This window comes from Pongo abelii, chromosome 19, assembly GCF_028885655.2.
Source record: "Pongo abelii isolate AG06213 chromosome 19, NHGRI_mPonAbe1-v2.0_pri, whole genome shotgun sequence".
Classification (NCBI taxonomy): Eukaryota; Metazoa; Chordata; class Mammalia; order Primates; family Hominidae; genus Pongo; species Pongo abelii.
In genome coordinates, this window is record NC_072004.2 from 58,791,945 (window position 1) to 58,805,973 (window position 14,029).

At 43.5% G+C, this 14,029-nt stretch overlaps 1 long non-coding RNA gene across 2 annotated transcripts; it reads left to right on the top strand.

Moving 5' to 3' along the window:
- The first annotated feature begins 47 nt into the window (after positions 1–47).
- Positions 48–13,823, top strand: LOC134760568 (uncharacterized). Of its 2 annotated transcripts, none has more exons than XR_010138301.1 (3): positions 48–601; positions 5,751–5,874; positions 13,079–13,823. It is a non-coding gene; the product is annotated as an uncharacterized LOC134760568 (long non-coding RNA). The 2 variants fall into 2 exon arrangements; XR_010138300.1 differs by lacking the exon at positions 13,079–13,823 and adding an exon at positions 6,540–6,656 and having other exon boundaries at positions 88–601.
- Positions 13,824–14,029: the final 206 nt, after the last annotated feature.

Below are 14,029 nucleotides of genomic sequence, written 5' to 3' on the forward strand. Positions count from 1 at the left end.
CCCCTCGCCCTCGTGCCCCCGCGCTCCCGAGCCCGCCCCGCTCACCTGCGCGTGCGCGCCGCTGGCCGCTCCCGGCAGTGCCTCCGCCGCGCCTCTCCCAGCTGCGCCAGAGGGGGCGCGGTCTAAAGCGCTGAGCTGACATCCCGCCGCCTCCCGGAGCCGGGTCTTGCTCGCGCTCTCGCGAGAGGAGCCGTCATCTCTCCGGTGCCCGGGAGAGGGGCCGGCGGGACGGTACAGCACCCGGAGAAACGTTGATGCCGTGTCCCTCAAGCCCAGCACCGGTTTTGCCGCCTTGACTCGAAGGGTCAACCAGGCCATCTCCTGCCTCGGGACGGAGAGCGCCCTGGAAAAGGCAGACGGGCCCGGTGCGGAGCAGGGCTTCCCTCGCTTCGGGGCTTTGAGCTTCCCTGTGACCGTCATTTCCTTGTAGCGTGTAATTGGGTTGGCCATTAATAATTGCTCGATAACTGCATAATGGTGAAACCTGGTACCACTCAAATGCAACTTTCTTGCTCGTTTTCACAAGTCGATGTTATCGAAATGAAGCGCTTTTCTCTGAATTGGTGTGGGTTTTGGAATGATTTTTGCAGAGATAGTCACGGTGAGTCACTCTCTCTGCCAGGAACTTGGGAAAATAAATTCCTCCAAAATAAATGGAGAGGGTAGGATTTTGGCTGTCCAGCCTTGCTCTCATCCTTAAAACAAAGTGACTTTAAATGAACATTTGTTTGGCCAAAATATAGAAAGTAAATCATGCTAAGAACTAACAATTACTTGGGAAAATGCTTAATCTTCACTAGTGATCAAATGCAAGTTTAAATGACAGATGCCATTTACTATACCTAATGAGATTTAAGTCAAATTCATATATATATGAATCCCAATTGCATGGTGTGATAGATGTCAGGAAGGAAACAAATAGGAAACTGACATAGGAAAGAAAGAAAAAGAGCCCTGTTTTTTGTTTTTTTTTTTTTGAGACGGAGTCTTGCTCTGTCGCCCAGGCTGGAGTGCAGTGGCACGATCTCGGCTGACTGCAAGCTCTGCCTCCCAGGTTCACGCCATTCTCCTGCCTCAGCCTCCCGAGTAGCTGGGACTACAGGCGCCCGCCACCACGCCCGGCTAAGTTTTTCTATTTTTAATAGAGACGGGTTTCACCGTGTTAGCTAGGATGGTCTCGATCTCCTGACCTCGTGATCCGTCTGCCTCGGCCTTCCAAAGTGCTGGGATTACAGGCGTGAGCCACCGCGCCCGGCCAAAAAGAGCCCAAATGTTTTAGGTCCTGTGGTCAGAAAAGGCCTAAAGTGTAATTTAAACTGAGACCTATTGGATGAGAAGGAACCAGCCTTGCAAATTGTATACGGGCATAAGGGTTGGAGGAGTATTCCTAGCAGATGCACGACATAGGAAAAAGCAGGAAACAACTTCTGGTAAACTGGAAGACCAGTGTGGATGGTATGTATTGAGGGAGGGGGTGTCAGGAAAGGAGATAAAGAGGATCGTTTCTTTTCTTTGTTTTTTGGGGGAATAGGGGCCTGGGCTGCCTTAGTAAATACTTAGTATTTGCCATAGTAAATAGTGAAGTTTGGATTTTATTCTATTCTGCTCAGTCCCAAAGCCAGTCATGACTCTGCCTCAGGGCCTCCCTCCACATGGAATATTCTGCAAAGCTCACTGTCTTCACCTCTTTCAAGTCCTTTGCTCAAAGGTCACCTACTCAGACTCAGTGAAGTCTTCCCTGGACTCTGTTTTATTTTATTTTTTATTTTTTGAGAAGTCTCTGTCACCCAAGCTGGAGTGCAGTGGTGCAATCTCAGCTCATTGCAACCTCCACCTACCAGGTTCAAGCGATTCTCCTCCCTCAGCCACCAGAGTAGTCCCACTACCGGCATGTGGCACCATGCCCAGTTAAATTTTTTTGTATTTTTAGTAGAGACAGGGTTTCACCATGTTGATCAGGCTGGTCTCACACTCCTAACCTTAGGTGATCCATCCGCCTCGGCCTCCCAAAGTGCTGGGACTACAGACGTGAGTCACCACGCCTGGCCTGGACTCTCTGTTTTAAATTGTACACACACACACACACACAAATTGTACACACACACACACACACACTCCCCATCCCTCACCCCTTCTTTCCTTCATAACCCTTACCCCTGTCTAGACTTCATTTATTTCATGAGGGCAGGGATTTTTGAGGGCCTGGTACATAGAGGGTGTTCAGTAAAAATGTGTTTCGTGAATGAATAGGAAGCTATTAAAGAGGGTTAAGTAGAGAGTGACATAATTTCTGTTTTTAAAAGCAAGCTGTAGCTGCTGTGGGAAGAACAGATTAGAGAGAGATCAGTGTCGAATCAGGGAGAGTAGTGAAAGAGGATGCTGGACGTGGTTCAGGTAAGAAATGATGCTAGTTTGAGCTAAGGATTATGGCTCTGGGGATGAAGACACTGCTTTGGACTTAAGATATATTTTGAAAGAGGAGCAGACTTACTCATGTTGGTGGTGGTAAAGAAAAAAGAACAATGAATGATGATTCTTCTGGCTTGAGTTACAATGTGAACTGGGGTGCAATTGCCTGAGAAGGAGAAAGCTGGGGGCAGAGAAGTGTTGGTTTCATTTTTGACCCATTGTTTTTGTGACATCGAAGTGTAAATAGTAATTAGGTTGGATATGCAAGTCTGGAGCTCAGAGGAATGGTCTGAATGGGAAATACAAATATGGTTTGAAAATCATGTTTAAAAAGATATATTAAAGAAAGACAATGCTAGGCCGGGCACGGTGGCTCACACCTATAATCCCAGCACTTTGGGAGGCTGAGGCCGGTGGATCATGAGGTCAGGAGTTCAAGACTAGCCTGGCCAACATGGTGAAATCCTGTCTCTACTAAAAATACAAAAGTTAGCCGGGCGTGTTGTGCACCTGTAATCCCAGCTACTCGGGAGGCTGAGGCAGGAGAATCACTTCAACCCGGGGGTCAGAGGTTGCAGTGAGCAGAGATCGCATCACTGCACTCCAGCCTGGGTGACAGAGCAAGATTCCATCTCGGGAAAAAAAAAAAAAAAAAAAGGCAATGCTTAGCAGTAGTGGAGGTAGGAATAGAAAGAAACTGAGAAAATGATGTCCAGGGATGTAAGCCCTGGAAGCATTGGTAGGAAAGAAAAACAGGGAGATGGAAGGAGTAAAACAGGGAGATGGGGCTATGAATATGGTTATGAGAAAGAAGGACAAAGACCAGGGGTGAATGAGAGAAATATGTCAGTCATACCCAATGCAAGGGGACATGGGCACAGCCTGCCAGAAAAAAGGAATGAGGGAAGAGAAGAGGAGTGTGTTAACTGGAATACTAGAGAAAGTGCAAGATACAAGTCAAAGGGGGAAAGGTGAGAAAATAGGATTGACTGCAATCACCATTAGACCTCAACCCAGTACCTGTGGCTGAGGAAGTATCCACAAGGTCTGAGCAGTTCCAAGGTCACCACGGTGGCCCTAATATAAGATTAGAAGGTAGAGGAATGAGAAGAGAGGTGAGGATGGAAGGTGATCCTAAGAACTTGGCCATGAGGAAAATAAGATAAGGTTGTTAGGCTTCAGCTTTGTCAGCTCAAAAATGGGCAAGGTCTGCTTAAGGCAGGAATTTTAACCTAGGATGCATAGGAATTTAACCTGGGACATCAAGGATGTCCACAACACCCTGAAATCATTTGCATGGTCTTATAAATATGGCATTTTTTCGGTACAGATTAGTTATGGATCATTTCTATCAGACTCTAATCCTGACCTTAACAACAACAACAAAAAATTAGAATCTGGTGAATAGAGCAGAACATTTTATCCAGAAAGGAGTATGTCAGTCAGAATAAGAAGGTAAAAAATAAAAGTATTCAAAGGAGACCAAAAAAATAAAAATAAAAATAGAAGAAGTAGTAAGTGTCCGTGAAACGAAGAAGGTATCCAATCTCATTTAATCAAGAAGCTGGGCTCTCTGAGAAGTCAAACCAGTCAGATCTGAACCCAGTGCTATTATTCATTTAAATTCTATGACCCAAGCCCCTCACTCTGACTCTGTACCCACCCAGCAGCCTTCTGATCATTTTCACTAAGAAGAGAAGCCATGATCGGACCAATGAAAGGCACTGGTCCACCAATGACATTTTTATCATTATAAATTACATTACCTACCCTCTCTCATTTTCTGTATCTTGTACATCATGTGAATATTTTTAGTATGAGTCAGCTTTCAGTTCTGGGACTTGAACATGGTGAAGTTTCTGAACCTGTTTTAAAGCTTAGTGAGGGCTTGACACAGGACCATGGGAAAATCCATCAAGGTAAATGTCACCTTGTGAGTCTCTTTTTAAAAGGTAGTTAATTCTCATGCATGTAATCCCAGCACTTTGAGAGGCCAAGGCAGAAGGATCGCTTGAGCCCAGGAGTTCAAGACCAGCCTGGACAAAATGGCAAAACCCCATCTCTACAAAAATTTTAAAAATTAGCTAAACAGGCTGGTACTTGCCTTTAGTCCTTGCTACTTGTGGAGCTGAGGCGGGAGGATTGCTTGAGCCCAGCAGGTTGAGGCTGTAATGAGCTATCATCGTACCACTGCACTGTAGCCCAGGCAACAAAGTGAGACTCTGTCTCAAAAAAAGAAAAAACAAAAACAAAAAAACAGTTAGCTAGTTAATGAGCCGGGTGCAGTGGCTCATACCTATATAATCCCAGAGCTTTGAGAGGCAAGGCAGGAAGATCGCTTGAGGCTAGGAGTTCAAGAGCAGCATGAGCAATGTAGCAAGACTGTATCTCTACAAGAAAATTTTAGAAATTAGCTCGATATATGGCCAGGTGCAGTGGTTCACACCTGTAATCCCAACACTTTGGGAGGCTGATGCAGGAGGAGTGCTTGAGCCTAGGAGTTCAATACCAGCTTAGGCAACATAAGAAGACCCTGTCTCTTACAAAAAATAAAAAACATTAGCTGGGCATGGTGGCACTCACCTGTAGTCCCAGCTACTCAGGAGGCTGAGGCAGGAGGATCTGCCTGACTCCAGGAGGTTGAGCTGCAGTGAACTGTGATTGTGCCACTGCATAGCAGCCTGGGCAACAGAGTGAGACCCTGTCTAAAAAAAATAAAAAAAATTTGCTGGATGTGGTGGCGCACTCCTGTAGTCTTAACTACTCCAGAGACTGAGGTGGAGGGATGTCTTGAGCCCAGGAGTTCAAGTTTGCAGTGAGCTATGATCACACCACTGCACTCCAGCCTGGGCAACATAACAAGACTGTCTCAAAAAAAAAAATTAGTCAGTTGGTTTTCTTCTCTTGGCAGTCCCTCCAATTTCAGGGGCACATGTTTGAGAAATGCCCTACTTTTCTATTGGAAGCATCTACAGGAAGAACTTTTTTAGTGCTAATAAATATGAACTGTCTCCTTTATATGTATACACTGAAGGAGCCCTCCTACACTCCACCCCACTCCCAGTTCTCTTAAAATGGAGACGCATTTGGTTATGCCCCAAGACCATGTGTGTCTGCAGAGAAGAATAAATAACCCACTCCTAGAGAAGTCAATGGAAAGAGCTGGGGAATAACAATACTAATGGCACTTAAGTAACTAAGGCTTAATGAACGCTTAATGCCCAGCACCATGCAGAGTCCTTTATCCTAATCCTCCATCAACCTCAAATACTAGATACTCTTGTTATCTGTATTTATTTCTGTATCACAGCAATCTGTATCACTGTATTTCTGTTTCACAGACCTTAGTCACACAACAGCAATGGCAAGATTTTCACCCAAGCAATCTGACTTGGAACCCATGGATTAACCAACTGCCACTGGAGGCAAATCCAGAGACCAAGGGAGCAGTTTATACAGAAACAGGTCTGTTATGGGTGGAATTAGGTCCCTTCAAAAAGAATGTTGAAACCCTAACCCGCAGTACCTCAGAATGTGACCTTATGTGGGTACAGGGTTATTGCAAATGTAATTAGTTAAGCTGAGGTCATCCTGGGATAGATTAGACCCCTACTCTGGTGTGACTGGCGTCTTTATAAGAAGACAACCAGGCCGGGCGCGGTGGCTCACACCTGTAATCCAAGCACTTTGGGAGGCCGAGGCGGGTGGATCACAAGGTCAGGAGATCAAGACCATCCTGGCTAACACAGTGAAACCCTGTCTCTACTAAAAATACAAAAAATTAGCGCAGCATGGTGGCATGTGCCTGTGGTCCCAACTACTTGGAAGGCTGAGGTGGGAGGATCACTTGAGCATGAAAGGTTGAGGCTGCAGTGAGCTATGATGGTGCCACCACACTCCAGCCTGGGCAAATGATGTTTTGGTCGGGCGCAGTGGCTCACGCCTGTAATCCCAATACTTTGGGAGGCCAAGGTGGGCGGATCGTGAGGTCAGGAGATCGAGACCATCCTGGCTAACATGGTGAAACCCTGTGTTTACTAAAAATACAAAAAAATTAGCTGGGCATGGTGGTGGGCGCCTGTAGTCCCAGCTACTCGGAAGGCTGAGGCAAAAGAATGGTGTGAACCCAGGAGGCGGAGGTTGCAGTCAGCCGAGATCGCACCACCGTACTCCAGTCTGGGCAACAGAGCGAGACGCCATCTCAAAAAAAAAAAAAAGACAACCATGTGAAGGCAGGGAGACACAGAGACAGCACCATGTGAAGACAGAAAATTGGATTAATGTATCTATAAGCCAAAGAATGCCAGATCGCCAGCAAACCACCAGAAGTAAGGAAGAGGCGAAGAAGGATTCCCCTGCAGGTTTCAGAGAGGGAGCATGGCCCCGCTGACACCTTGATTTGGACTTCTTCCCACTAGAACTGTGATACAATAAATTTCTGCTGTCTTAAGCCACTCAGTTTGCAGTATTTTGTTACAGAGGCCCTAGGAAATTAACACAGTGCCCTTCTTTCTTGAACCATGGACAGCAGTTGGTAAAAGGGAATGTGATGCCAGTCAGAACATGATAAAAGAGGGCTGTCCCCTGACTCCCCTCTGAACCTCAGGTGCCCTGGCTTCCCAGGGGAGGAGCCCCATCCAGGGGGCTGTGATGAAGGGGCCTGCTACCCAGGCACCATCACCACCACATACTACTTGGGAATTTTTTAGCTAGTTATTTAAGATCCTGATTCTGGTTCTGTTTAATGGGTGGCTGTCAGGAATATGGTTGGCCATATTTCCCAGCTTCCCAGAGCCCCCTCCATTCTTCCCAGCTTCTTCCAATTGGAATTTAGTTTAGAAATGAAGCCTAAGAAACTCTGCAGACTCCTTCAGGTAGGGTGAGGTTCTATCCACAGCCAATTTAGGTCCTTTAACTACAGCAAGGTTCATGCATGTAGAGAAGCAATTAAATCATCAAACACTGTTACCTACCTCATTTGATTCCATGGGAGATATCTTCTGGTCCAACTATTAAGATCCTCCTGGATGCCACCCAACCATGCTGGATGCCTGTGTATGGGCGTTTGAATTGCCTGAATCTATAGGGAGACTGCAGTGAACTCTTTCTGGGTGAGGTTTGCAATCTCATGTACCATATTTATTTTGTTAGTTTTCATACCCTTAGGCACACAGTTGCAGCTGAGATGGTCTGAAACAGCAAGACCCAGAAGTCTCGCCGAACTTCAGGGAGACAGGAGCTTCCCTGGGGATGAGACATTTGGCCAAGGTGACCCACTCCTAGGAGTGATGGGGCAGAGTACATAGCAATATGAGAGCTTGGACACTGCACCCAAATTTTCCATTGCCACCAACCTCCACACACACCCCCTCCTATTTCTCTGGAACCATTTTCTGGCTTTACCTATTCTAAAACCTAGCAAATTTCTTAGTAATCTCTGTCTCCCATTTGATCAGGTACACCACTTTCCCACAGATGAATGCATTCTACCCAGGACTGCCATGAGCCTATTCAGTGGCATTATGCAAATTAGGCAATAGGTGTTCCATTCCCTAGACAGGCACAGCCCTGTGTGAGGCTTCGTGGTGAGTAGAGTGCAGAAGCCCAGCCTGGATTTCAGCCCCTACTTGCCCTTGGACTGGATGCCCATGTGCAGGGCTTGACCTGCATGACCCTCTGAGACACTTTTGTAGTTGGGGATGAGTCCTAACAGAGCTAGTGCTATCTACCATGACACAACCAACCAGACCTCTTAGGGTTTTGTGCACACACTGCAATGGCTTCATTCACTTAATTGCTGCAAATGCCTAAAGTATTGCCTTGCCCAGCACAGATACTTTAAAAACACTTGTTTGGTTATAACCCTAGAACTGATATCCAGATTTTTGCTTACGGTTGGGTGCGGTATCTCATGCCTATAATCCTGGTGCTTTGGGAGGATTGCTTGAACTCAGGAGTTCAAGACCAGCCTGGGCAATATAGCGAAACCTCATCTGTACTAAAAATAAAAATAAAACAAATTAGTTGGGCATAATGGCATGCACCTGTAGTCCCAGCTACTTGGGAGGCGGAAGCGGGAGAATCACTTGAGGCTGGGAGATCAAAGCTGCAGTAATCTATGACTGCACCACTGCATTCCAGCCAGGGCAACAGAGTGAGACCTTGTCTAAAAAAAAGAAGACAATTGCATAATGTTTAAGAAACTGGGCTCTGGGAATATTAATCAGTACAACCACTTTGCACAACATTTGGAAAAAAATCTAGTAAAGTTAAAGATGTATGTAAACTGTAATCCAGCAACTGGACTCCTAGGTGGAAACTGTTACTGATCTGCTTAGGGAGACATGTATACAAATGTACATTGAGACATTGTTTGTAATAGCAACAAAAAAAATTCTTTTTGGAAACAATTTCCCTCAACAGGTGAATGACTAAATAAATTATGGTGTAGTTCTACAGTGAAATATTATATAGCATCACAAAGCTACATATATTAACATAGATGAATCTCAAAAATGTATTTATTGACTGAGAAAAAGCCATTTCTGGCATGGAAGGGTGTAAACAATATGATTCCTTTTATGTAGTTTTTTAAAACCCACAAAACATTGCCTGTGAATGCATGCATATGCTGAAAAAACAAAAACAGGCCTGAGTTGCCTGTCATGAGTGACACCAGATTCAGGTTGATGGTTATCTTGGGATCAAGGATAAAGGAGGAAGAGAAGGATATAGATCAGTTGAAGTTCACTGTGTACCCTCCTAATGGCAAGTACACAAGGGACTTAAGCTGAATCTGTAATATTTTATGTATTTAACAGCATTGTAAAGACTTGAGGCAAATATAAGAGGTTAAGGCTTTGGGGAAGCAGAAGTACACTGGTGTGTGTTACATTCATCTCTATAGTTATTTGTGTGATTGAAATGTTTTATAATAAAATATTTTCTCTTTGCAAAGTGGCGTTTGAATCTGTGCTGGCCCCTAGCAGTGTCACCTCAAGTAAGTTACCTAGCCTCCTAGTTTCCTCATCTATAAAACGAAGATAATCATAGGACCTATTTCATGGGATCATTGTGAAGATTAAATGAAATCATCTATGTAAAATACTTTGCACAATGCTGAGCTCAATAAATAAAAGCTATTATTCCATTTCAAGTGCTTTCATCAATCAATCAAGAGCAAGTCAAAGTTCATTCAACAAATATGTATTAAGCAACTCTTTTGTGCCAGGCCTTGTGTAAAAGGCTGTGGTTACCAAGGTAATTTACACCTAATCTGGTAGGGAAGGGAGAGATGTACGTAAGTTAAGGCTGCGTGCAGCAGAGTCAGTGTCATGATAGAGGTTAAGTGCTAGGTGGCATGAGAGGTGGTAAATGTCAACGAGTTTTATTCTGCTTGTGTTAGGGTTAGGGAAGACTGGACATATTGCTGATACTCTTTCTGCATTTGGTTTTCACCAAAATAAACCCTATTGCTTCAGTTATTTTTGTTGCATAACAGAGCACCTCAATATTTAACAGCATTTAAAACAACAGCTGATTTTTAGCTCATCAGGGATGGTTTGTTTCTGTTCCACATGTTGCCAACTGGGTGACTTAACTGAGGATAGAGGATCCAAGATGGTGACAGTCATGTCTAGAGCCTCAGCAGTGATGGCTGAAAAAGCTGGGCTGGCCACACAGTTCTTCTGTGGTCTCTCTAGAAAGACTGGTCCTCTTTACATAGTGGCTTGGGGCTCCAAGAGGGTGAACACTGAAGCTGTCAGACCTAAGTCTGGGTGTGATGTAGTGATGCTGCTGCATTCTATTGGTCAAAAAAAGTCACAGGCCAGCCCAGACTTAAGGGGAGGGTCAATAGACCACCTCTTGATGGGAGAAGCAGCAGGACATTGTGGATATCCTTAACCTACTGCATCTATTGTGTCATATTCCATTTTACAGCCAATTTGTGAATTAGGAGGCACCTAGCTGGTGAGATTTTGGGACTGCTTTAGGAATCAATGGTGTGAAATTTATTAGGTTGGTGCAAAAGTAATTGCGGGTTTTGCCATTAAAAGTGAACTGTAAGGCAGGGCATGGTGGCTCACATCCCAGCACTTTGGGATGCCAAGGTGGGTGGATCACTTGAGGTCAGGAGTTCGAGACCAGTCTGGCCAACATGGTGAAACCCCATCTCTACTGAAAATACAAAAATTAGTCAGGCGTGGTGGCGCATTTCTGTAATCCCAGCTACTAGGGAGGCTGAAGCAGGAGAATTGCTTGAGCCTGGGAGGCGGAGGTTGCAGTGAGCCGAGATGGTGCCACTGCACTCCAGCCTGGGTAACAGAGCAAGACTTTGTCTCAAAAAAAAAAAAAAAGTAAACTGTAATGGCAAAACTCACAATCACTTTTGCACCAACCTGATAGCATAGCAACAGTTGTAAAACACAGGGTTCATTCTGATTCAAGCAGCAAAGAAAGAAAAAAGAAAACAAAAAAAAAATTTTTTAAAGTTTTTGAAAAAGATGAAATAATAAAATTTTAAAGCCCAACAATACAGGGTTCAAATCCACATTACAATACTAACTCACTGTATAACCCTTGGGCAAGGCATTAAACGTCTCTTCCCATCCTTGTCTCATCTGTGAACTGAGAAGCAGCAAGATCTAACTTCCTAGGGTATTGAGAATTATAGAATATATATTAGAATTATATGATAGAAAGAATGCAAGGAAAGTGCTGGCCCATAGAGGGTGAGATGGTCGAGCAGTGCCATAATACTGTTGTTATTACTAGGCTTCTTGCCTTTCTTCTTAGGTAAGGTAATAGGACTTGCATATTTAGTGTCATTTATTGATTTGTCATGGGAAAACCCAACAGACTTCTAGTATTGTCTGCCCCTCTCTGAAAACCTCAGCAATTATGCCATGGAGTTGGGGCATGGCTTTGTGAATTTGTTCAACCTTTTGGGAAGCAATTTAGTAATCATTAACAAGAGACATAAAAAACGTTCATATCCTCTGACCCAATAACTAGACTTCCAGAAAATTATCCCAAGGGAATTGGTTCAAAACAAAAGCAAAATCCATACATATCAAGCTCCTTAGGGCAACTAAAAATAGAGAAATAGCTTAAAGGTCTGATAGTAAAGGAATGGTTAGCTAAGTTATGATACAAATAAATACATGTTGGAATATCATGCAATTGCTAAAAATGACAATTACTATTACTATATGGTAGCACGGAAATTTAAAAAAATAAAATGCTAAGTGACAAATTCAGAATTCCAGAATTTCTCTATATGAACAAGGATCAGAGCCAGACATGGAAAAAACATCATTTGTTTGTGTTTGGAAGGTTGTTCTGTTTTGCTTTGTTTTGAGACAGGGTCTCACTCTGTCACCCAGGCTGGAGTGCAGTGGTGCATTCACGGCTCACTGCAGCCTCAACCTCCTGGGTGCAAGTGATTCTCCCACCTCAGCCTCCTGAGTAGCTGGGACTACAGGCATGAGCTATCACACTGGGCATTTTTTTTTTTTTTTCGGTCGAGACATAGTCTCCCTCTGTTGCCCAGGCAAGTCTTGAAATCCTAGGCTCAAGCTATCCTCTTGCCTTGGCCTCCTAAAGTGCTGGGATTACAGGAATGAGCTGTCGCTTCTGGCTGGAATTTATTTTTTTTTACTTAAAAATGTTCTCTTTTTTTTTTTTTTTTTTTGAGATGGAGTCTTGCTCTGTCGCCCAGGCTGGAGTGCAGTGGCACGATCTTGGCTCACTGCAAGCTCTGCCTCCCGGGTTCACGCCATTTTCCTGCCTCAGCCTCCGGAGTAGCTGGGACTACAGGTGCCCGCCATCACGCCCGGCTAATTTTTTGTATTTTTAATAGAGACGGGGTTTCACCGTGTTAGCCAGGATGGTCTCGATCTCCTGACCTTGTGATCTGCCCGCCTCAGCCTCCCAAAGTGCTGGGATTACAGGCTTGAGCCACCGCGCCTGGCCTTAAAAGTATTCTTTATTGTTATTTTAAATCGAAGTCAGGAAAAAAAATGTAGGCAAGACCATTTTGAAAGATGATTTATTTAAAAAGAAAGGCCACATAATAAATGCCAGAGAATGAAGTCCAGAACATTTAAAAATACAAGTGCTTAAGCTCGTCACTGGAGATTCTAATTCAGAGGGTCCCAGTTGGGGAAAAACCTGTATTTTTTCAGAGGTCCTCAAGTAAGTTTGATGTGAGACCCACTAAGGTAGGCACTCATTATTGTCCTTTCAGATAATGTAATAAGCACCCTGATCAGAAATAGCAATCCAAGGAAAACTTACATAATCACAGCTTTTTTCCCCCAATAAAATATGTTCCTATTTGTGGAGCTTTTATATTTCCATTTATTTAGTTGTACTCTGTCAAATTTTTAGCCTTTGTACATAATGCAGAACACAGAAAGGACAGCTTTTGATAAACACTTGTGGTTCTGTATAATGTAAGGAAAAACACACGGCATGAGAGCTGATGGCCTGGGGTTTAGCAGGAAGGGAAATAAACAAAAAAAATGTGATCTCAACATCAGTTAAAAGATACTGATGGGAATTCCGAGGACAATCTCCCACTGTGACCAGCTGTGACCCTTTCCTGAGGAACAGACATACTGGGTAGCCTCATGAGATTTAATGTGCATATTTTTCTTTCTTTCAGATGCCAGCATTAACCCACAGGGAGTTATTGTTACAGACTGAAGAATAGAAAAAGAAAAAAGCCAAATAGAGCCTTATTCCACCCGGCTTAGCTTCCGTAGAACATTGTGAATGAGAGAGTAGATTCTTGAGAAAATCCTGGGGTTACCCAGTTTTCATGACTCGTTTCATTAGACCGTCATTTCCCAAAGTGTGTTCTTTATAAAAAGTAGTTCTTCAGAAGGATGGAAAGTATTGTTTGGAAGGGGGTTCCATACCCAATTTTGAGAAGTTTCTTTGCAGGACTTCTCAGGGCCTTTGTGAAAAGAATGTAGTGTGAAGTATGAAAACTTTCTCCTGGCTGATGGAACACACGTTGCAAAGCACTTCCATAGACCAATATGATTTCCAGTAAGAGCTAAATAAATTTTGTTAGTTGTTAAGGCATTAAACATTAATATAGGATATTACAGTCCTAGGCTTACATTACTTAATTTGGATTTTTCACAAAAATTAACTTTAATGTGAAAAATTAGGAGACAATATAGAGAAAATTCAAGAGCCTCTCCAGATAAATTCTTAGAACTAATGAGAAAGTTCACTAAAGTTTCTGGATATAAAATGCCTGCGGCACTGGAGGGGGAAATACTTTCTTGTATATTAATAGCAAACAATTAGAATAATTTTTTAAATACCATTTATAATAGTACCAAAATCTATAAAGCATCTAAGAATAAGTCTAATAAAATATGGCCAAAACATTCATGGAGAAAACTTATAGCCTTTATTTAAGGACATAAAATAATTCTTAAACAAATGGAGACATTATTAAATATGTTTATGGATAGAGAGACTCAATGTAGTAAAGATGTAATCTTCTCCATCTTTCACTTCCTTTGCTTCCTAATTAAGACTTATATCGTCTTGGCTAGGCACAGTGGCTCACACCTGCAATCCCAGCACTCTGGGAGGC